At 45.8% G+C, this 24,897-nt stretch overlaps 1 long non-coding RNA gene across 1 annotated transcript in view; it reads left to right on the top strand.

Moving 5' to 3' along the window:
- The first annotated feature begins 3,725 nt into the window (after positions 1-3,725).
- Positions 3,726-24,897, top strand: part of LOC309871473 — a 59,415-nt gene continuing 38,243 nt past the window's right edge. The window contains exon 1 of the long non-coding RNA XR_014315304.1: positions 3,726-3,844. This is a non-coding gene — a long non-coding RNA (uncharacterized lncRNA). The remainder of the gene's footprint in view (positions 3,845-24,897) is intronic.

The raw sequence follows: 24,897 nt of genomic DNA, 5'->3' as shown, positions 1-24,897 counted from the left end.
TGATGCTGGGAGGGTCACTTAACGTTTCAGAGCCTCAGTTTCCTCATCCAGTGAATGGGTGGCCATGGTCAGCAGACAGGTTCATTGTCTGGGATGGGGCAAGTCAGAGAAAGGAAGCAGACTGTTAAGAGGCACAGATAGCCTAGATGGACTAAGAATGCTAAGGAAAAATTCATCCAACTTTACTATGAAGGAGACAATTTGCTTCCCGAGCCAGGGTGGTAGACATAAGGCCCCCACTCACCCAGTCCAGTGCTCGAGGCAGACATCACTAGGTGTGTCTGTGAAGTGTAACTCTGGAGAGAGCCTCTGGGTAGCTTCTCTTGTTGGATCAGACATGGCAGTTGGGATAGAACCTATGTGTCATTCTCGCTCTAGATTCAAGATAGCTTGATAGCCATCACTAGGAGTCTACGTGAGTATGTAAGAAGGAATTTAAAGGAGAGAAAATTGGTCTTTAAAGTATCTTCAGCTGGAATGCCTGGGTATGGAGATGGCTCTGACTGAGTGACCCAAAGGGTCTGTTATTTTCTGGCCGCTTGAGTTATGTGGCAGAGATCAGGCATGGTGTGGACCTTCCAGATGACCACTAGCTTGGCAGCCCTGGTCTCATCAAAAATGGACTCTTTTTTTTTTTTTAAGATTTTATTTTTATTTACTTATTTGACAGACAGAGATTACAAGCAGGCAGAGAGGCTGGCAGAGAGAGAGGGGGGAAGCAGGCTCCCCGCTGAGCAGAGAGCCCGATGTGGGGCTCGATCCCAGGACCCTGAGTCATGACCTGAGCCAAAGGCAGAGGCTTTATCCTGCTGAGCCACCCAGGTGCTCCCAAAAATGGACTCTTAAGCCACACCACCCTCAGCAGCAGGCCCTGAGACAAGGATTACGCAAACAGTACAAGAATGCAAGTAGCTTATTTGCAATATGATCCTAGGACCACCCATGGGAGATTCAAGAAGTGAGATGGAGTGGAGGGAGCAGAGAAAGAAGCCAGTGCAAGTTGGATTTTGAAGTAGGTTGTCATTGTAGGTGTTTAGAGCTGAATCCTGCAGAGCAAAGGCTGGGAGATAGTGCAGAGCACACATTGGTGCTATGGGATCAAGGGGTGAAGGAGCTGGTGGGTATTTGTATATGCCAACTCCCACCAGTCATTAGTTGAGGGCTGCTGGAGTGGTAGACATAAGGCCCCCACTCACCCAGTCCAGTGCTCGAGGCAGACATCACTAGGTGTGTCTGTGAAGTGTGTGAAGTCCCTGGTTACAGATGAACAGGATGGGGTCAAGCAATCAGAGAAAGCTCTCGGGCAAAAAAAAAAAAAAAAAAAGAAAGAAAGAAAAAAGAAAAAGAAAAAAAAAAAAAATCACAGGTACTGGCAGCCAGAAGTGGTAAGAGTCAAAAGTAGTTATCTGTTATTCATATGGTCCCCAGATCCCGAGGAGCTCAAGCGAGTCTGCGCATTGAAAATCAGATCAGCCTAACCTTTTTCTAGCACATAGTTCTCTTTAAAATGCCAGCCTCACCCTGCCCCACTTTGTTCCACTTCTAGGGTATAGAATGCACTGTCCCTGGACTAAATGACCAGAACCCTAATGATTAAAATAGCAAATATTTATTTTGTGTTTACCATAGACCAGGTGTTCTGGTAATTGCTTTATAAGAATGACCTCATTCTTATTGAGGTTGTCATTTTCATGACAACCCTGTGAAACAGGTGCGATCACTTTTTAATTCAATTTTATTTTTTAGAGAGGGAGTAGGGAGAGGCAGAGGGAGAGAGAGACTCCCAAGCAGGCTCCATACTCAGTGCAGAGCTCAATGTGAAGCCCAACAAGGGGTTTGATCTCACAACCCTGAGGTCATGACCTGGGCCAGAATGAAGAGTCGGACACTTAACTGACTTATAGACTGAATGTTTGTTTTCCTCCAAAATTCATCTGTTGAAATCCAACCCCCCCATTCGTATCTCCCCTAAGTGACACTATCCCAGAGAGCCCATGCTGTCCTCTCTGCCTGGCCAAACTTCACCCACCCACCAGCCTGCACCTCACCTCGCCATTTCCCAAAGCCTCGTCAAATCCCGGAGCCTGTGTTGGATTCCCACGGGCTGTGAGACTGGGGGCTTGGGCCAAAGTGAGCTAGATCTCTGGGGTGGGGAGCAGAGGGAGCCCAAACAATGCTCTTAGTAGTCTTTTCCAGACTCCAACACCCAAATAATGAGTTCAAGGGAGAAGACACCAGACTTGATTCTCATTTTCATGTACCCTATGCCCATAGCACCGTAGGCCCTTCCGTGTTTCCTGTTTGGTGCCTAGGACAAGGATGATGCTGTGGGGCACTGGGAACGTGTGCAAATTACCAAAGCCCTACCCTTACAGAGCTGACATGTTGACTGATGACAGACAGACAGACAGACAACAAACACATCAATCAGTAAACAGACTGTGTCAGACAGTGGGAAGTGCTCTAGAGAAAAACAGAGGTGGTAAAGTCTACAGGGCTGAAGGAAAGTAAAGGAAGGAGTGGGCACTAGAGGAAGAACTTTGCTCTCAGGGGACCAGCCAGTGCTAAAGTCCAGAGGCAGGAGCATCCTTAGCCTATGAAAGGACCATGTACAGTGTAACGGAAGAGAAGGAAGGGAAGGGGGAATGATCAGAGAGTAGTAGCAAGGAGGGGATCACATAGGGCTTCACAGACATTATAAGGACTGTTTCTTTCGTTTAGAGTGGGGTGGGAGCCATGGGAGAGTTTCCAGCAAAGGCAGAACAGGGTCCTGCTTGGCCTCTGTGGGGTTACTCTGCGGTGAGAATCACCCAGGGCTGGGGAGTCCTGGAGGGAGAGAGAAACAAGGAGGAAGCCGAGGAGAGGGTTTCTGCAGAGAACCTGTTAACAGGTGATGGTGGTCCAGACCCCTGGTAGCCGTGGAGGTAAGCAGTTAGGTGTTTTTTTAAAGGCACAATGATGGGATAGCTCATGGCTTGGTTGAAGGATGTATGATTCTTTTTTTTTTTTTTTAAGATTTATTTATTTATTTATTTGAGAACGAGAGAGAGAGAGAGAGAGAGAGAGAGAGGAAATTGCATGTGAGTGGGAGGAGGAGCAGAGGGAGAGAGAGAGAATTCCCAAGCTGACTCCCCACTGAGCAGGGAGCCCAACTCAGGGCTTGATGCCAGGACCCTGAGATCATGACCTCAGCTGAAATCAAGAGTCAGATGCTTAACTGACTGAGCCACCCAGGTGCCCCTGTATGATTCTTTCTATATGAAGTTCAAGAACAGGCTAAACTAAACTAAAATCAGAACAGTCATTCCCCCTGGAGAGGATGTTGGGATTGATGAGGAGCGGCACAGGAGACCTTTCTGGGGTGATGGAAATGTTCTCTATTTTTATCTGGGCGGTGGTCTCACAATATATAGACAGGTTTTTTAAATCTACTGAGTGGAATCCTTAAGGTGTATGCATTTTACTGTGTGTAAATTAAACTTCAATTTTTAAAAATGGCACAATCAAAAAAGCAAATGACCTTTGCAATGAGGGTCTATTTGGAATACCCAGGTCCTTATTAACAGGGTGTAAAAGGATAGAGTGGTGTGAGGGAATTTATCACCTTCTTTCAGTTGCACAATATCAACCCCCCTACACTTGGGGCACCCAACACTGTGGACTTACTTTCTCCAGCCACGAGAGTGCAGGTCCAGAACCGAGCTCAGCCTCTCTGGAAGGCTTCCCAGAGCGCTGAGTCTGAGATGAGGCCACAGAAAGCAGACGGCGCCAAGAACACGGCCACGGTCAGAGGTGCCAACGCCCGGCCACATTCCTCCAGTGATCAGTTCTTCTGCTCAATCCTGTAAGTCACCCTGTAATCTTCTAATAAATCCCTCTTCTGCTTGGGCCACTCCGAGCCATTTTTGTGGTTTGAGACCAAGCGCCCTGCCTGGTCAGTGCTGTGTGGAAAGAGCCCAGGGCTGAGTCAGAGAGACCTGGACGGTGTCCTAAGTCACTCTGGTTCATCAGGTCCTGCCACACTGGTGATCAGACAGCCAGAGGGAGCTTATCCCATGACCAGCCCAATCCATGAGGGAAAGCCAGAGGGCAGGGAGAGCCCCCTGCGAGGGCAGGGAGAGCTGCAGAGGGCAGCTGCAGGGCAAGCCATCCCAGCCAGGGAGCCTAGTTTCATCTCTGAAGGTGCATACTGTGGCCTACCAGTCCTGCTGGACTTAGGGGCCGGACCTAACCCTTATAATCTAGCCTGAACATTAGGCAGAAACAGCTTTCAAGGAAGGAGGGGCCCACATTCCTGCCTGTGGAATGTCTCCCAGCATGAAACAGAGCCTGGGCCTCAGCAAGAGAAGGAGATCAAGGGGTGCCTGGGTGGCTCAGTCATTAAGTGTCTGCCTTAGGCTCAGGTCATGAACCCAGGATTCTGGGATTGGGCCCCGCATCGGGCTCCCTGCTAGGTGGGAAACCTGCTTCTCCCTCTCCCACTCCCCCAGCTTGTGTTCCCTCTCTCGCTGTGTATCTCTCTGTCAAATTAATTAATTAATTAATTTTCTAAAAAGAGAGAGAGAGAAGGAGACGAAACCCACGATGTGAAATGGGCCTTGGAGCCCACAGGGGTGTGAGTGTGTGTGTGCACACCCTAGCCTCCTCACACCCTAGCCTCCTCCAAGAGGGGTCTCCCTGCTCAGTTTCACTCTGATTACAACCACAGCTGACATTGCTAATTTAGCACCAAACTTAGCATAGCCACTCATGGAGTTGGGGGTGCCAGCGGGTAACTGCTGGAGAAAGACCTGTGTGGCTTGGAGTCCCACTCGGGGAAGGCCCTGGAGGCCTGGGAGACTGCAGTGTGCCTGTGGATTTGAGCCCTGGGGTCCCTGCTGGGCTCCAGGCCGGGAGACCTTGTCCAGTCCTCTGACATTTCCTGGGCTCGGTGCCACAAACCAAGGCCCCAGTGTGTGGAAGCATTTTGTAAACTCGTCTGGGCTGTTCACTTCTGAGTGGTTTTAAGGCTTGGTTTTTGTTTTTCATTTGAGAGACACTAGCCCCTTGGGGATGGTGGCCATGAGGGACCTAGGAAGAATCTAGGGAGGCACATGAAGGGAGAAGATGAGGACTTAGGGTTCTGTTTGAGGGGAAGGGTTTGCCTAGGAGGTGGGAGGAGTAGAAGGATCCAGAAAGAGAGAGCACTTGGCCTTCTGGAGTAACCCCCCACCCCCAGCCTGGGGAGGGGAAGGCTTGGGACAGTTGCTGCAGAGGACTTCTGCTCACAGCAGTTCTGTACTCCCTCAGCTGCTGGGCTCAGAGAGTTGGAGTTGGGGGTGGTGGTAGGAGTGGGGTGGGAGAGGTTAGCCTCCCTGCCTTCCAATGGCCGACTCCTGGGTGGTCTGGACCTACGTCAACACAATTCCCCCCTCCTCTCTTCATCCTCCTCCCTGCTGCTCTGAAAGTCCAGTGGCGTCACTGCTTCCAGATGTGGTGTCCAGATGTGGCTTAGAGCGGGTCAGGCGGATCAGGGAGGCAGAGGCAGCCACCCAGCTCCTGGCTTTTCCTCCCCCCCCCCTTCTCCAACGGGGCCTGCCCAGTGCACTCCCTCCCCTGCCTTCCTTTCACCACTGGGTCAGGGTACCAGGGACCTAGAGGCACGGGTGGATGGATAAATAAATGCCAGTTAGGAATAAACCTGAGCCAGACAGATGCATCTTTATTCATGTTGGAAAGAGCTTATAACTGGGGGAGTGGAGAACTCTCAGATATTTCCGTTCTGAGCAGTCCCAGTGGCTCCAGGAGGAGGAAGTGAGCTGTCTCCTTGGCTGGGGACCTGCCAGGGCACTGGGCTCTGGGCCAGCCAAGGCCTGAGAGAAGCTGCTGAAAACCTCCCCCTTAATGGGAACAGCCTGGCCCCTTGTGTCTCACTGGGACGGAGCCCCAGTTAGGGGGGAAAGGCAGCTGTTTTATTAGTGACAGGCTGTGCAAACCAGGTGGTGCTGTGGGGAGCGAGTTCTCTTGTTGCCTGGACAAGCCTGTATCCAAGAGCACCATGCGCGAAATCCCCAGGGCTCACGTGCAAATGCAGGTTCTGACTCAGTCCATCTGGGATGGGGCTTGGAATCTCTTAGTTCTAACTCGCCCTCAGGTGATTCTGATGCTTGCTGGTCTGTGGGTCACATTTTGAGTAGCAAGGCACTGGACCAGACATCTAAAACATGTCAATATTTTTTGACACTTCTCTATTTTTTCCTGCAGGCTCTCCTCGACTCTTCTTTTTATTTTATTTTATTTTCTCTTTTTTCTTTCTTCCTTCTGTGTTTCCTTCCTTTCACGTTCTTTCTCCTCTCCCTTCCTTCCCTACTTAATCCCTCCCTCCTTCTTTCTTTTCTTTTCTTCCTTCTCTTTTCTATTCCTTTCTTTCCTTCCCTCCCTCCTTTCCTTCCTTCCTTCTTTCCTTTAATTAAAAAAGTACCAAAGACTGTGGAAAATCTCCTAACCCCGCCCCCTGCAAGGCCATGATCCTTTCCCATGGCCAACGAGTGCTGTTGACGTTCGTGTACATCTCTCCTGGGATATTTGATGAATATACAATATCCTCTGTGTCCTGTCCGAGCACCTGCGGTGGTGCTGTTTTGTATTTTGCCTTTTTCACTTAACAACATGGCTTGGAAGTAGCTCCAGTTCTTTATTTCTCTTTTGAAGTTGCATACTTCCGTTAGATACCAGAAATTAATGAGCAAATCGTGGACTTTCCGATGGACACTTGGTTGTGTCCAGTCTTCCGTCCTTGCGTACAGGAGTGCAATGGATACCTTGGAGTCCTGTCACTTCCTGCAGGTGCACGTCTATCAGGCAGACAGAGGCCTGCAAGTGGAAATGCAAGGTCAAAGTCTACATGCTTTTGTAATTTTGATAAATATTGTCAAATCGACCTCCCCAGGGAGGTTGTGCTGACAAGGGAGAGATGGCCTGTTGCCCTTATCCTCCCAATGCCAGGTGTGAACAAATTCCTCATCTCTGCCAACTGGAGATGGAAAACATGGTAACTGTACTTTTTGAAACTCTCCTCCTGGGATCACCTGTCTGGTTCAGTAGACTGAGTGTTTGACTCTTGATCTCAGGGTGGTGAGTTTGAGCCCCAGGCTGGGTGTAGAGATTACTTAAAAAATAAAATCAAATCAAAAGAAAGAAGAAAGAAAGAAAGAAAGAAACTCTCTCCTTCTTTAGCGTCCATGGCTCTCTTCAACTATTTATTTATCGGTGAGTCACTGCTTTGATCATTTCTGGGCCAATGACCCAGCAGGAAACTGGTAGAGGAAGACAAGCCAGTAGATGGTCAATAATTCCTGATGAGCACAGAGAGTGCTGTGAGAAGGGGGTGAATTCTCCAGACAGTGCTTCTCAAACTTCATCGGCGACAGTTGCCTCAACCAGAAGATCTGATTTAAAGGCAAATTATTACTCAGCAGGTCTGGCGTGGAGGCCAGGATTCTAGAGTTCTAACAAGCTCCTAGGCAAAGCTGGGCTGTTGGGCCCCAGGTGACATGTTAGTAGTAAGGGCCTACCTGAAACAAGGTTGGCAAACTGTTTCTGTAAAGGACGAGATAGTAAATCTTTTCAGCCTTGTGGGCCACATGGGGTCCATTGCAGCTCTTGAACTTCGTCTTTGAAAGCAGCCTTGGACAACACAGGCATGAGTGGGCGTGGCTGTGTCCCAGTAAAAATCTATTTACAAAATAAGCAGTGGGCTGGGTTTGGCCAGCAGGCTGGCGTTGGTTGCCCCTTGCCCTAGAACATCAGAAACATCCCAGGCCTGCTTGTTGCCCTGATGAGTAAAGGGTGCTATTGGAGCAGTCGCAGGGGCCTGAGCTTGTCCAGGGGTCAGTGGTTCTGGAGGAATGGCTTATTAGTCAGAGTCCTACCAGGAAGACCGAAACCAGCGTTTAATAGAGGTAATTAAATGCTGGGAATTGGTTACATAGGTAATGGAAGAGCTGAGAAGTCATCCAGGGGCAGCCCAGAGATTAGCAACAGCAGGAAGCTGCTAACACCCTGGGGAGGAGGAGGGAGGAGGAGGTGTTGCTGAGCTCAGATTACCCAGTGGGAGTGGGAACCATGGTAGGTATACCCACTGAGAGCAGGAACCATAGACGAGGTCCAGCTGTGGTTGGAGACCCTGGAATATCCTGGCTTCTTCTTTTTCTTGCCCTCCCTTCTCCCATCCATTGGCCAAACCTAGCTGTTATCCAGCCTACACAGGAGACTACAGGGGCCAGCCACCCTCCCACAGAGCTGAGCAGGGGAAGTCAAGGCATGGGCTGAGACCAATAGGACAATGCCTGGTCATAGAGATACTCAGAATGAGACTTGAAGTGTAGGTAATTGACCCAGCACAGGAGAGAGGAAGGATGGGTATTTCAGGCACAGAGAGCAGGCCTAGCTAGGGTGTGTAGGGGTGAGTGTGTGGGAGGAGGTCAGCAGGGAGGCCACTCCCTTAAGCAGGCTGAGATTTATGATTTAGAGCAGGGTTTGGCAAACATCTGTGTCACATAGTTTTCCTTGTTTTGTTTAAAAACAAAATGTAAATACATAAAAACCATTCTTAGCTCACAGGCCACAGACAGCTTTTGGCCCATGATTGTTTGCTAGCCCGTTTTAGAAAAATCTACTTTAGAAGGATGGATAGGGGTGGATAGGAGGCTGAGAGCAGACAGAGAGGTGGGAAAGGAGGTGGCTGAAGATGGCCAGGCAGGAGATGGTAGCCGTCCACCTGGGGGGCCATCATGCTGGAGAGAAGGGATGAGGTAGAGATTCAGAATGGATAGGATGTAGAATGAAATTCTGGGCCAGGCTTGGAGGGGTTTTCAAACTGACACATTGCTTAGCTCAGAACTCCTGGCTTCCTTGCTTCAAGGAGCTAGAGGGACACCTGTCATCCCAGCAGTGTGCTTCCCTACCCCACCCCCAACTCCTCCCCAGTCCTCTGTTTAAGAGGAATGAGTTGTACTGCCTCTAAGTAAGTCGGGATTCAGGGCTGCCCAACTGATGGTGACTCACTGACTGCTCATTCTAGAATACTGGTGCTGAGCATCTGTTGTCCTCAGTTTCAGGGCTTGGTGGCCATTCCAAGATGACTATGGGTAAGAACTGGGAGGCCCCTTGCCCAGTTGTGGGTCCAGACACCTGCTGGTAGCCCCTTCCAGGTGTGAACAAATATGCCGCAGGAAAATTGTGGCATAGATAGGGCTGGAAGGATGTCTTAGTTTGGGGTCCCCAGAAGGGAGAGACAAAGATTTGAGCATAAGTAGTTCAATGCACCATGGGGGAGTGGGGAAGTGAGACAGGAGGGCAGTAGTCCATATGGGACATATTATGGAGGTAGCTCCACTGTGGGCAGCTGGCACTTAGTCCTCCTAGAGAACTCTGGACTCAGAGTAGAATATGGTCCTATTAGAGGGGCAAGGCAGCCAGGGTATTTCTCCATCATTTCCTGTGAGGGACAGATGAAGGGCTCTCCAAGGCATGCTTATTCCCTGGCATTTGAAGTCCACTCCTTGGCTTTCTGCAGCTCAGGAAAGAGAACCGTCAAGTGTAGACATGCAGTAGGAAGATAGCTGGAGCTTTCTGATACGGTAAAGCCCCAAGGAGATGAGCAGGAAGCCTGTAGAAATACACTACAGATAATTATCCTCTGATTTTGATGGTTGGGGAAACTGAGAAGCAAAGCGACAGCTCAAATCACACAGCAGCTTTATGACAGTTGAGGAGCCAGAGCTCAGAGCCTGTGAGTCCAGCCCCTGCTGTCATGGGTCTCTGGGGCATGAAAGGGCCTGCCCTTTGTGTCTTATAGGTTGACTCCAGTTATCCCATCCTCCTGCCTGCTATATTCTCTGCCCAGAGCCCAGAGCCATATCTAGGGGAAGGGTGAGTTGCAGGACTTGTATATGTGGCAAGGCTTGGCTTCCTTACCAAGTATCTATATGGGGCATCCAGAGACTAGGAGGAGGGTAAGCAGAAGACAGAATGGGGCCAGGAGTTGGGAGGTGGCCAACTGGTGAAGCTGTGGGGGCACGGTGTGCTGAGCAGAGGCAGAGATAGAATGGGATGGAGTTAGTGTGGAGGTCTCTCAAGGGGACTATGAAGTGGGCTGGGCAAGTCTGAACTCCTTACCCCTTGTCCTGGTTACTTGGGACTGGAACCCTTTGCAAAACAGGGAGCAGAGGACCCAGACCTCAACACTGAAGTCTGTGTGTGTTCAGAATTGAACACGAGCCAACCACTTGGTCATATGTTCATTCAAGGATCATTTATGGGGGCTCAGGGTATCCCAGTCATGTGCTAACCACTTGGGGAAAACTTGGAGGAATCAGGCTATTGGCTGTTCTCAGAACCTGTTCTATCCTGTAGGGGGAGTAGATCAGCTTTCTTTCACCTGAATTTTCCATTCCGTATTGAGTCCTGAGTTGAACGGTGGAAGACAGCACAGCCCTCAGGAAGTCCTTAGTCTGAGAGGGAGACAAACTTTCAAATCCAGGTGTGGAGTTGCTCCTTGCTCAGGGAGGCTTAGAAATAGTTTTGTTTCTGAAGTCTTTGATACCCAGCAGGGGATAGGAGTGACTATCCACCTGAGTGGCCCAGTAGAACCCGCAGGAAATCCCATCCTATTCCCAAACCTAGCCTGTGACCAATGATTATCAAAGATGGTGTACCCTTTCTCTCCTTATGCACTCACACTTTGCAGTGTGACTTTGCCACTTATCCCATCAGGAATCTCTTCTTTATCCCTTGAATTTGGGCTGGTGTATTAGGGTTCTTTAGAGAAACAGAACCAACAGGATTTATCAATTTATTGATTAGTTAATCTAGATCTAGATAGAAGTATCTCAAATAAGATAATTAATCTAAAATTAACGACCAGGGTTGACCAGTTACTTGCTTTGGGTCATAGAATGTGGTAAAAGTGATGGTGTCTGAGTCCTGAGCCTAGTTCTTAAGAGGCCTTGCTCAGTTCCACTCACTGTCTTGGAATTCTGCCCAGTCACCATGTGAACAGTCAGGCTGACCCTTGGCAGATGAGAGACCATCTGGAACAGAGATGATTTGTGTCAATTGATGCCAGGTCTCACTCAACCTGATAGTGTATGCATAAGAGAGTCCAACCAAGATAAAATTGCCCAGCAGAGTCCAGACCAAATTGTTGACCCACAGAACTATGAACTAAATAAAGACTTGTTGTTTTCCCACTTAGTTTTTGGAGTGGTTTGTTACACAGCAAAACTAACTGATACACAGTCCAACTTCTGTGGTACCTTATCAACCTGCCATCTTGGCTGATGGAGAAGACGCAGGCAAACAAAGGGCCTGTTTCAGGTTATAATGAGGCTCTGTGGGTGTCTATATTCGTTGGGGGCATGCATGCAGACATTCTTCCACCCTGATATTTAAATATAGCTCGGCCCAAGCCCACTCTGGCCTGGCAGACCCCCACAATAATATGCCATAGCAGAGGGAAGGGTGGTAACTGACAGCTGGCAGCCAAAACAGTTCATGTGCGGGGTTGAGGGAGACCAAGGGCTGGTCTTGGCCCTGTAGACTGTGAGAAGCTTCAAGGATGCATCATAGGATCAAGCACAGGAAAAGGCCTGGAGCCAAACCTGGGCCAAGTTCTCTTTTTGTTGCTTGGCAAGTGTGTGTCCTGGGACAAGCTGCCTTACCTTTCAGAGCCTCAGGTTCTCCAAGGGGAGAGTTAGGTTTTGGGGGGCCCAAAGCTGATGGCAGTTGGGAGCCTGCTTTAAGCAGAAGGATACAAGACTATGTTGATAAAGTTGTAGGAAGGTGCCCAGGCAAGCAATCTTAAGCTTCACGAGCTATGCAGTAAATTGCTTCTGGCTTCCTCACTACTAAAATAGGAAAGTTAATAATAGCCATTGAACAGGAATGTTTTGAAGGTTAAACAAATACACTATAGATTCATAGATCATCTATGCATATTATAGTGGGTATCCTAGTGGGTCTGGCAGGAAGACCAGCTGTGCATGGGGGAAAGGGCCCATGTGGCAGCTGGTGGGTGGGCTAGCGGGAGGAGAGCTGGGCAGGGAGGAGGAGGAGTGGAGTGAGAGGAATGGTGTGGAATTTCTACTACCACCTGGCCCACAGACTGCCCTGAGGTTTGTAGGAGGGAATTCAGGCAGATGCAGGTGCTCATTTCATGAGGGTCTTGGGGAGGTCCTGGGACCTAAGTAAGGTTATAGCAGGTTTCTGGATGCAAAAGTTTCTTCTCTGGCATAAGAGGTTGAAATGGGGATTCTTGAGCAAGTGATATATTGAGGGCCTGCTCTCGGAGAAGCATAAAAAAGAGGGAGGGCAGCAGGACAGTGCAGGGGAAGATGCTTAGTAAGGATGGGGTCTCAGCTGGCATCTTGCCTCTCTCTGATCCCACAGGGAGCTCTGGGGTGTGAATGGACCGGAGAGTTGTCCCCCCTTGAAGTAAGGAGGGCAGGCTTTTGTCAATCAGTTGTTGGGAGGATGGTGGGAAGTATCATTTTCCAGGGTTATCTATCAGCCAAAGGCAATTCTCAGGAGAAGGGGGCAGCCTTGTAGCAGCTGGTGGATGAGTACAGTGGCCTGGGAAAGGGGATCTGCTCAGGGCACCAACAGAATGTACTACAAGGATCCTCCCCACATTTCTCTATGATATTCAAACTTATCATGGCATGGCATTGGCAACTTGGGGAGTGCAAAGGGATGAATGGATGGAATTTAGGAGGGACCAGAGTGCTGATCTTTAGGGCACTCTGGCAGGGCAAGTGGTGAGGTATTGCCCCTCCAGTGGCTTCTAAGGACTTGGTTTTCTAGGAGGGATCACTGTGCTAAGTTCATTGGAAATGGGTGGGACTTTCAGAAATAACTGGGCAAGTTGAGGGACTCCGAAGCCTCCATGGTCTGCAGATGGGGGTGGGGGTAAAAGCCCACGAGATGTGTATTTTTCCTGTTAATGCAACCTAATTTGTGTCCATGTATTGATCAGACTTGTAGGAACTTGAGGCACATACAGGAAAGGGCTTTGGCAACTATAAAGTAGAGGATGATTTCCAAGGTCATGTATATCATGAGATGGTAGGTGGTTTCCAACCCTGTGGAAGGACCAAAGATTCACTCCAATTCTGACAGTGGTGCATTGGTTGATTCCTAAAGAAGAGGAGCTAGAGAGGAAGGTGTGGTGGTTTGGTGCAACTGTGGTCCTGCATCTTGCCATGTCCTGTGATCAAATGCAATGTTGTCTTTGGTGAGATGGGTCTTAGAGAAAAACAGCTGGATTGGTGTGTGGTGTAGGCTGGGATGTAAAATGGGAGAGCAACTTTGGAAGACTGGCAGCTTTTTGTGAAGTTAAACATATATCATAGGGCCTAGCAATTCTACTTGTATCTACCCAGGAGAAATGAAAACGTACACTGTAGTTTATTTGCTGCTGTGAACTAAATTATGTCCCAACTTAGAAACTTAAAAGAACAAAAAAACACTTATCTTCCCAGTGTCTGTAGATTGGGAATCCAGCAGCAGCTTGGCTGGGTGGTTCTGGCTGGAGGTCTTTCATAAAGTTATAGCTAGTTTGGTGGCCAGCCAACAGGAAGGTTTAATGGAGTTGGAAGATCTGTTCCTAAGATAGGGCTCACTCATACACTGGGCAAGTTAGTGCTGTCAGTGAGAGGCTTCAGTTCTTCTCCACGTGGACCTCCCTATATAGAGCTGCTTGAGTTTCCTTATGACATGGTGGCTTGCTTCCCCCAGAACAAAGGATCCTAGAAAGTGAGGCCATGCTGCAAGCCTTTCATGACCTAGATTTGAAACATACATGCTGACACTTCTGTATATCCTATCATCTACTTGTCTGCTCTATTCAGTGTTGCAGGGATCTGCATGAGCTCATGAAGGGTAGGAAGGGAGGATCATTGGGGGCCATTTTGGAGGCTGGTGACCTCAGAGGTTCATGCAGTCACACCTCCTCTGTTCTGCTAGAGCAACACATGCACACCTGTGGCATCTTGAGATGAATGCATTGAGTCTTGAGTATCATTCATTCCCAGTGGAGCTGTAAGAGCAGAAGAAGGAGGAGGAAGTGAAGGAGGAGGAGAGAAGGCTGTGGTTCTCGGCAAGAGGCTGTGCAAAGGTCCCATGGCCTGGCTGGAGTGTGTGAGTTCTTGAGTGAACAAAACCTTGACCCATGAGCCAGCCACAGTGTGCAGTGTGGCTTGGTGTGGGTTAGGCAGGCCCAATGGGAGGGACTGGAGGAGTCAACCTGGTCTCTACTTTTATAGACCCTGAAACAAGGGTGCAGGACCCCTAAGACAACCTCTCAGCTGGTGTGTCAAGTTCAAGCAAAGTGGCTATAAAATCACTTCCATGAGGAGGGATTTCCAAGCCCAAGGGCTTAACTTTTCCTCATCCTGGAGTCTCCATGGCAGGGTAGGGAGTATGTGAGGGGTCTGCTCTGTGCCATGAAGCCAAGGAAGAGCAGTCTCCAGACTATGCTCCCATGATACCTCTCCTGCTTTCCAAGACAGGAAACAGGACTTACCCTTAAAGACCTTTATTACCTGGCCTTGTGCTTTATGAATAGGTCACTTCAACTGAATTGCAAGGAGTTCTGATTGGTGGGCTCTTCCCCAGGAGTTGAGTCCTTGACAGAATATAAGATCCTCGGTGCTCAATCCTTCTCCACAAACCCTATCAGCTCAGTTTCCCATCTGGGAGCCTGGGGGTAAGGTGAGTTGGTGCCCATCATATGGGCTGTGTTAGAAGATGGAGGTAGGAGATCAAGACATGGCCTCCTTCTTGAGGGCAGCCTATGTTCCCATAATGGATTTTGGAGTCTCAATAATGGATTTTGAATGAATACAGAAACTTAGGGACCCCACAAACAGGTCGAATTCTTCTTTTTAATCACCAAAGCCCACATGACCTAGGAGTATGGGTGAAGAGATGAGAATGGAATGGGAAAGAGAGGCACTAGCCCTTTAAAGAGAAATCCAGGGTTTGCAGAGAAGTGCAAATTAACATGCAAATGGTCTGCAAAAGGACACTTGGGACACAGGGTAGTGGACTTGGATGAACCAAAGGGTACCCATGCCAGTTAGCCCAGCCCTGAATTGTGGTTCCCTGCTGGATGTGAAAAGAAGCACTACAGCTCCAGAATTTCTATAAAGGAGGCAGTGGGGTAGGGAGCGCAATTTGGCTGGGGAGGTGGGAGGCCAGAGAGTCATTGAATTGACCTGGGAGCCACTTACTTAAAAAAAAAAAAAAACTGATTATACATTTATTAGAGGGTGGCTCTAATTCTCAGTTTCTATCTCTAATCTGTCAATGTGACTGCAGGAATCAATGCCACTTAAATAACTCCCGTACCCAGTTCTTGGGCTACCTCTTTCCAACTCGATGGTCTATTTTGGAATTTTGTAAACCACTCCTCTATGTTCCTTTACCACCTGGATTCAGCCATTCTTTTCATGACTGATGGAATTCAACATTCTTTTCATGTACTTGCCTGGTGCTAAGGTTTTCCAGTGACCTATGCAGACTCCTTCCTGGAGCTCTGGACTCAAGCAGCACAGTGTTTCCTAAACAACTCTCTCTGGATGCTTGTATCCCAGGGACCCCAAGCTGTGCAGATTTGAGATAGCACTCAGAGTCCTCCAAAATCCAGTTCTTGGGAATATTTGACAGCTTACTCCATGTCCTGGTAAAATGGCAGCCCCATCCAACTAGTGTACAAGCCAGAAGGCTGAGGTCATCTGGGGATACCTTTCTTACTCTCATGTCTTTCTCCTCCCCTCTGCCATGAAGTCTCTAAGTCCTGAGTCCTCTTGTTTGATACCTATACCATTTCGATGGCTCAGCTGGTCTCTCCACACCCTCTCTTACTACCCTCCTACCTTACTACCAGACTCCTTCAATCTTCACTCAGATGTCAGAATTATTCTTGTCCCCACTCTGATGCAAGAATCTGTGTGATACTTGGAAAGTTGCTACACTTCTCTGAGCCTTAGCTCCCCATTGGTCAAAGAAGCTCGCCAAGGACCAGAACAGACCAGTTTCTGAGGTGTCATGGCTCTGAGATGTGGGCTGCTTTCTGGATAGAGGGTACCCCATGGTGAGGTGAAAGACCCCCATGGGTCCAGGAACTGCCATGTAAGCAGTCCTCAGAGACTTTGCTTTCTAGGTCTTTACAGCCCGCCTGCCACATTTTGCCACCAAGATGGAAGAAGTGTAACCACAGCTGAAACTCACGTGTCTCTTCTGTTCCTCTCCCCCTCTCCCACATGCCAAAAGTACGGGCTTGCTTCTCTCCCATTCCACAACTTCAAAGCCAACACAATCTGAGCCAGGCTGTCATCCTGCAAACTATCATATATTGATCTGAAAACTCCTTTTTATTTTAAAGTTATTATAGATTCACAGAGTTACAAAGGCAGTAGAGAAAGGTCTTAGATGCCCCATACCCCTCATCCTGCTCCCCACAATGGTTACATCTGACCTGACTATAGGAAGGTATCAAAACTGGAAAATTGACATCTATACAATGTATGCATAGTTCTGAGTTATTTTGTTACTTTTATAGGTTTGCATGACCACCACTCTTGTCGAGATGCAGAGCAATGGCATCACTGCAAAGATCTCCCTCCCACTACTCCTTTGTAGTCATGTTTGCTCCTCTCTCTACCATCCCTCATCCCTGGAAACCATGGATGTGTCCTCTATCTCTATATTTTTGTCATTTTGAAAATGTTACACAAGTGGAAGTATACAGTATGTGATCTTTTGCATTCCCCCCTGCCAAGTCCCAGAGATCCACCCAGGTTGTTGAATATACCATTTGCTGTGACTATACCAGTTTGTGTAACCATTCACTTGTAGGATGTTTTGTTTGTTTCCAGTTTTTGTTACTATAATTGAAACTGTGATGAACAGTTTTTGACAGGCTTTTGTGTGGGTTTAACTCTTTATTTCTCTGGGACAAATGTCCAGGGGAACCATTGCTGGGTTGTATGGTAAGAGTATCCTTCGTTTTTTAAAAGAACTTGCCAAACTATTTTCTGAGTGACTACAATTTTCCATTCCCACCAGCAATGTATGAGAGATCCTGATTCTCTGCATCCTCTCAAGTATTTGGTATTATGACTATTTGTTTTAAAATTTTAGCTGTTTTAACAGGTATGTGATGATATTGTATATAGTCTTAATTTGTACTTCCCTAAGGGCCAATGATGTTAAGCATCTTTCCATGGGCTTATTTACCGTAATGTACATCTTCTTTGGTGAAACATCTCTTCATGTCTTTAGCTCATTTTTAAGAAGAGATTTTACCTATTGACTTGAGAGAGAGAGAGAGAGAGAGAGCGAGAGAGCGAGAGAGCAAGTGTACATGAATGGGGGGAGGGGCAGAAAGAGAGGGAGAGGGGGAGAGAGAGCGAATCTTGAGCAGATTTCTACTGAGTGTGAGGCCCAATGGGAACTGGATCTCATGACCTGAGATCATGACCTGAGCCAAAACCAAAAGTTAGTTGTTTAACCAACTGAGTCACTCAGGTGCCCCCTTTGCCCATTTTCTAATTGGATTATTTTGTTTTTTTAAATGTTAAATTTTAGGAGTTCCTTATATATTCTGATATGCATTCTCTGTCACATACATGGTCTGCAAATATTCTTTTTATAGTGTAGCTTGTATTTTCTTCTTCTTTTTTAAAAGACTTTATTCATTTATTTGAGAGAGAGAGAGAGAGAGAGACAGAGAGCATAAGAAGAGAGAGGGTCAGAGGGAGAAGCAGACTCCCTACTGAGCAGGGAGCCTGATGTGGGCCTCGATAATGGGACTCTGGGATCATGACCTGAGCCGAAGGCAGTCACCAACAAACTGAGCCACCCAGGTTTTCTGTAGCTTGTATTGTCATCCTTTTAAAAGTATCTTTTGCAGAGCAAAAGTTGTTAAATTTGACAATGCCCAGTTTATTGATTTTATGAATTATGATGTTGGTGTCATATCTAAGAACTCTTAGGTTATCTGCTCAGATGATTTTCTTCTCTAAAACTTTTATAGTTCCATGTCTAAATCTGTGACCCATTTTGAGGGACTCTTTTGTATAAGGTGTGAGGTTTAGGACTAGTTTCATGTTTTTGCCCATGGATATCCAATTGCTTTAATGCCATTTGCTAAAAATTTCTCTACTGTATCGCTTTTCTATCTTAATCAAATGTCAGTTGGCCAGGGGCACCTGGGTGGCTCAGTCAGTTAAGTGTCTAACTCTTGATTTCAGGTCAGATCATGATCTCATGGTAGGGAGATTGAGTCCCATGGAGGGCTCTGAGCTCAGCATGGAGTCTGCTTTGTCTCTCTTCCTCTGCTCCTCTGTTCAATCTCTATCTCTGAAATAAATAAATAAAACTAAAGTTTTAAAAAAAAAAATGGTCAGTTGACTGTGTCTGTGTAGGGCTATTTCTGCATTCTCTAGTCCATTACATCAATCTGTTTGTCTATCTCTCTGCTGATAACATACTGTCTTGATGATTATTGCTATATATTAGACCTTAACATTGAATAGAATGAACTCTTCCCACCTTATTATTCTTTGTCAAATTCTTAGTTCCTTTCTGTACAAATTGGAGAGTAATCTTGTCTATATAAAAATTTTCTGGGATTTTGATAGGAATTGTATTAAACTATATCAGTTTGAGAAGAATTGACTTCTTTACTATAGTGAACACAATCCATGAACACATTATCTCTCTTCATTTAATTAGATTTTAAAAATTTCTGCGGCACCTGACTGGCTCAGTCAGGACAGCATGTGAGTGATCTGATCTTGATCTGGGGGCTGTAAGTTCAAGCCCCACATTGGGGATAGAGATCACTTAAAAATAAAATCTAAAAAAAAATGTCTTTATGTTTTGTAGTTTTCAGTATACAAGTTCTATACATGTTTTGTTAAATTTATATGTAAATATATCATTTATTTATAAATAAATAAATTATACCAACTATAAATGATATTGCATTTTTTCCAGTTTTATTGAGGTGTGTGCTTATGATTACCTATAAATTTGTATATGTTTAGATTGTACAATACCTTTTAAAGGTGTGCAACATGATGTTTTAATATGCTTACCTTGTGAAATAATGACCACAGTCAAGTTAATGAATACATCCATTACGTCACATGGTTAGTATTTTTATGTGTGTTAGAACACTTATGATCTCCCTTGAATTTTAACAGATTTCAAGTGTGCAATATAGATTTCAAGTATTTCAAGTATACAGTATATATAGTATTTCAAGTATACAATATAGTACTATAATCACCATGCTATAAATTAGATCTCCAGAACTTATTCATCTTATAATTGAAAGTTTGTAGCCTTTGGCCAATATCTCCCCATATTGTCTCTGTCCCCTTTCCCCAGTCCTTGGCAAACACTGTTCTATTTTCTGGTTCCATGAATTAAATTTTTTTAGAATCCACATGTAAGTTAAGATTGAACAGTATTTGTCTTTCTGTGTATGGCTTTTTCCACTTAGCATAAAGTCCTCTAGGTTTATCCAGGCTGCGAATGAATAAATACCACATTAAAAAAATATTTATTTGAGAGAGAGAGAAAAAAAGAAAGAGAGAGAGAGAGTGTGACCAGGGGAGGGGCAGAGGGAGAGGGAGAGCAAGAGAATCCTCAAGCAAACTCCCCACTCAGTGTGGAGCCAAATGCAGGGTTCTGTCCCAGGAGCCGGAGATCATGACCTCAGTTGAAATCAAGAGTCATAGACTTAAAGGTCTGAGCCTCCAGGTGTTCCTATACCACATTTTCTGTATCCATTCCTCTGTAGATTGACAGGTTGTTTCCATATCTTGACTATTGTAAACAATGCTACAATGAGCACAGTAGGGTACATGTCTCCTTGAGATACTGATTTCACTTCCTTTGGATACATACGCAGAAGTGATATTGGCATGTCCTACAGTGGTTTTATATTTAACTTTTTGAGGAAACTTCATACTATTTTCCATAGTGGCTGTCCTAATTTACATTTCTATTGACAGTGCATAAAGATTCCCTTTTCTTTACCTGGCCAACACTAGTTATTTTCAGGTCTTTTGATAACAACCATCTTAATAGAAGTGAGGTGATCTCTCATTGTGATTTTGATATACATTTCCCTGATAATTAGTGAGGTTGAGCATCTTTTCATAGGTCATTTGCATGACTTCTTTGGAATAATGTCCCTTCATTCTTCAGGTCTTTTGTCTGTTTTTTAAATCAGGTCATTTGTTTTTGTTTTTTTTGCCATTGGGTTGCATGCATTCCTTATATATTTTGGATATTAACCAATATTTGGATATATCAGATATATGATTTGTAACTACTTTCTCCCATTGGGTAGGTTGTTTTTTCATTCTGTTGATTGGTTCTTTTGGTGTGTAGATGTTTTTTAGTTTTATGTAGTCCCACTGTTTATTTTTGCTTTTGTTGCCTGTGCTTTTGGTGTCATATCAATAAAATCCAGCTCTCCAGCTCCCTTGCTCTCTAAGGACATTTTCTTCCGTTCACGATAGGTTTCATGAATATCAGGTCATGGAATTACCTTCCTTAGGCCCTCCTGGTCTGCCCTAACCTTCATTCTTTTGCTTCTTCCACTATGCATGTTCTTTGCCAGCCTGTGCATATTCTCTCATGGGGACTCCAACCAGACCCCTGCTGGTATGTTGTTTTCCAATACATTCTGAGTGCATGGAGATAGAAAAAAAATACAACTGATTTTTATATGTTGATCTTTTATGTTGTGGCTTTGCTGAGCTCACTTATTACTTCCAGAAGGTTTTATTTTTTTGTTTGTTTTTTGTTTTGTAAATCACTAGGTATTTTCTAGATAGGCGATCATGTAATCTGCAAACAGAGGAGTTTTACTTTCTTTTTAATCTGTATGTTTACTTCCTTGTCTTGCCTTTTTGCATGGGTTAGAGCACTATGTCGAATGGCACTGTTGAGAGTGGACATCCTTGCTGTATTCTTCTTCATAGTGGAAAAGCATTCAGTCTTTCACCATCAGATGTGATGTTAGTTGTAGCTTTCTGTAGATATGCTTTATCAAGTTGGGGAAATTTCTCTTTATTCTGAGTTTTCTGAGAGGTTTTTTCTTAAAAGATTAATTAATTAATTTTTTTTGAGAAGGAGAGAATGAGCATGAACAGGGGGAGGGGCAAGAGGAGAGGGAGAGAGAGAATCTCAAGCAGACTCACCGTGGGGCTTGATTCCATGACCCTGAGATCATGACCTGAGCCAAAGAGTTGGATGTTTAACTGGCTGAACCATCTAGGCACCCCTGAGAGTTTTTATTATGAACAGACATTGGGTTTAGTCAAATGCCTTTCTGCATCAATTGATATCATTTTTAAAAAATGATTTTTAAGAAATATTTATTTCAGAGAGAGAGAGTGCGCGAGCATGAGTGGGAGAGGCAGAGGGAGAGATTCTCAAGCAGACTCCTTGCTGAGTGTAGAGCCTGATGTGGGGCCCAATCCCATGACCATGAGATTGCTACCTGAGCCAAAACCAAGAGTCTGATACTCAACCAGCTGTGTCACCATGGCATCTGATATAATTTTTCTTCTTGGTAATGTGGTGGATTACATTGGTTTGCTGATACAGAAGCAGGCTTTCCTATCTGGATTAAGCCCCACTTATTTTTGGTACACATATATATGTCTTTTAAAATATATTTTAAGGGGTGCCTGGATGGCTCAGTGGGTTAAGCTTCTGCCTTCAGCTCAGGTCATGATCCCAGGGTCCTGGGATAGAGCCCTGCATCGGGCTCTCTGCTCAGCAGGAAGCCTGTTTCTCCCTCTCTCTCTGCCTGCCTCTCTGCCTACTTGTGATCTCTCTATCTGTCAAATAAATAAAATCTTAAAAAAAAAAAAAGAAAACAAACAAGCAAAAAAAATCGTTACCTACATATCTTTATATATATATATATATATATATATATATATATATATATATATATATATATATAAAATCCTATTTGTTAATATTTAGTTAAGGACATTAGCATCTATATTCATGAGTGATATTGGTCTATAGTTTTCTTTTTTTGTCCTGTCTTCGCCTGTTTTTGATATTAGGGTACTACTAGATCCAGAAAATGAATTGGTTAATGTTCCTTCTTCTTCTATTTTCTGGAAGATAGTGTATAGAATTGATGTTAATTCTTCTTTAAACATTGGATAGAATTCTCCAGTGAAATAATCTGGGTCTAGATTTTTTTTTTTTTGAGAGTCTTAAAATTATGAATTCAACGTCCTTGCTAGTTAAAGTTCTGCTTAAATTATCTGTTTCATATTGGGATGGGATTTGTGATAGCTTGTGGTTTTCGAGGATGTGGCTCATTTTGTTTCAGTTGTTAAATTTCTGTGTGTAGAGTTCATCGTGTTTCCTTATTATCATTTCAATGTCTGCAGAGTCTATAATGAGATCACCTTTTTCTTTCCTAATATTGGTAATTTCTGTTTTCCCCTCTTTCTTCTTTTGTCTGTCTTGTTGGAGGTTTATCTTATTAATTTTTTTTTTTAAGGAAAACCTTTTTGTTTTATTGCTTAAAAGAAGATTTTATTTATTTATTTGAAAGAGAGAAGGGGAGAGAGAGAGCACAAGCTGGGGGGAGGCAGAGGGAGAGGAAGAAGCAGACTCCATAGTGAGCAGGGAGTCCAACATGGGGCTCAATTCCAGGACCCCAAGATCATGACATGAGCCAAAGGCAGTCACTTAATTGACTGAGCCACCCAGGTGCCCCCGTCTATTGCTTTTATCTATAATTTTCTTGTTTTCAGTTTTATTGATATCTGCTCTTATCTTTATTATTTCCTTCTTTCTCCTGGATTTGTTTGTGTTTTTTTGCTCTTCTTTTTCTCATTTCTCTTTTCTAATGTAAGCATTTAGTACTACAAATTCCCTCCCAGCAGTATTGCTGGTCAAAGAACACAACTGGTGTGATTTTATTTTTACTTATTTTTTTATGGTGAAAACAATTTATATGTAGATTTAGGCAGCTGGACTCAGTTTAGATGGTCCCAATTTTGTTGGCATGATCCAAAGCACCATAGTCAGGAGCCAGTTGGACATATGCCTTCTTCTCCCTTTCAGGCCTGATCAGGATGTTGACCTTGGACACATCAATGTCACAGAGCTTCTTCGCAGCCTGTTTGATCTGGTGCTTGCTGACCTTGACATCCACAGTGTACACAAATGTGTTGTTGTCTTCCACTTTCTTCATGGCTGACTCAGTGACTGGGGGAACTTGGTGATGGCATAGTGGTCAAGCTTGTTTCTCCTGGGGAGCTCTTTCTAGAATATTTAGGCCGACTTCAGAGACTATCTTAGGCTGTCAGAAGGTAGGTGATATGTGGATTTTTTTTCTGCCATGGCTGGGGAAGCTCTTCAGGGCTACTTTCTTGGCCTTCAAAGGCTTTGCTTTGGTTTTGGCTTTGAGAAGGGAGCTTTTGTCACCATCTTTGCAGAAGGGCTAGTGAATAAATGAAGTCTGAGGCCAAGGTTGGAAGTCCCACTGAGGCCAGGTTATTACAGCATTGGCTCCCATTTTTGGTCCTGAAACCTAGCTGGGTTAGTTAGGGGGTCTGCCTGTTGGGACGAAGGTTTCTTGAAGGGCATCTCACCCCTCCCCACCTGAGGATCCCTCATTGGGTCAGTAAGCAGCTACTGGCTGGGATTTTTTTTTTTAACATTATTTATTTTGAGGAAGAAAGCCAGAGAGGAAGCACAAATAGGGGGGAGAGGTAGAGGGAGAAGCAGACTCCCCACTGAGCAGGAAGCCAGGAAGCCCCATGAAGCCTCATGCAGGACTCAATTCCAGGATGCTGGGATCATGACCTGAGCCAAAGGCAGACGCTTAACAGACTGAGTTACCTAATTACCACCCCCCACCCCCGCCGCAGGGATTTTTATTTTATATTTATTTATTTTGAAACAATTTTATTTATTTGACAGAGATCACAAGTAGGCAGAGAGGCAAGCAGAAAGGGGGGAGCAGGTTCTCCTCTGCGCAGAGAACCCAATGTGGGGCTCGATTCCAAGACCCTTAGATCATGACCTGAGTTGAGGGCAGAGGCTTAACCCACTGAGCCACCCAGGCGCCCCAGGGATTTTTAATGCAAAATCTCAGCCAGCCAGGGCCTGGCTTTCTGTTGGTGAGGAGCTCCGCGTGTTGGCAAGGCTGTGGGGCTGACAGCTGCCCCCTGGTGGCCAGCCTCGGCCTTATCCCTCTTCCCCCCGTTCTACGTGGTGTCCTCCCAGTCTCAGGCAGCAGCCACACATCCCAGGGATGGGCCCTCTAGTTCCCAGATGTAAGGGAACAAGAATGAGGGCTCACCAGCCCTCCTCCTTTCCCCTCCTTTCTGATGCATCTTCATCAGGGAAGACCTCAGGGAAAGACTTGGGCCATGTCTCCCTTCAGCATTCATGACAATACTGCCAGCGTCCCAGCCCTAGCTGCTCTCCAAGGCCACATTAGCATGATAAGGACAGATTCCAAGAATATCAAGTCATGGAAGGACCTCCCTCAGCTCTCTCTTCATCTGGGCTGACCCTCCCTCTCTTGCCTCCTCCTCTTGGCATGTTCTTTGCCAGATTGTAGATTCTATCAACGAGGGAGGCCCAGAAGTCCCCTGCTACTGCAAGCCCTGGCCTGAGGGGCAGATGGGATGCCCAAGAAAGAGCATTAAAAAAATCAGAGCAAGTTCAAGTGTACCGAAGACAGACATGGGAAAGGGAAGTCCAAACTGGTAGGTAGAGGAGATCACCAGCAAGTCCAGGTAACTGGGGTACTTGAAAGACCACACAGTGGTGAGCTCAGTCAGA

This window comes from Mustela nivalis (assembly GCF_964662115.1).
Source record: "Mustela nivalis genome assembly, chromosome: 8".
Classification (NCBI taxonomy): Eukaryota; Metazoa; Chordata; class Mammalia; order Carnivora; family Mustelidae; genus Mustela; species Mustela nivalis.
The sequence above is the reverse complement of the archived record's forward strand: the minus strand, read 5'-3'. Positions and strand labels throughout refer to the sequence as shown.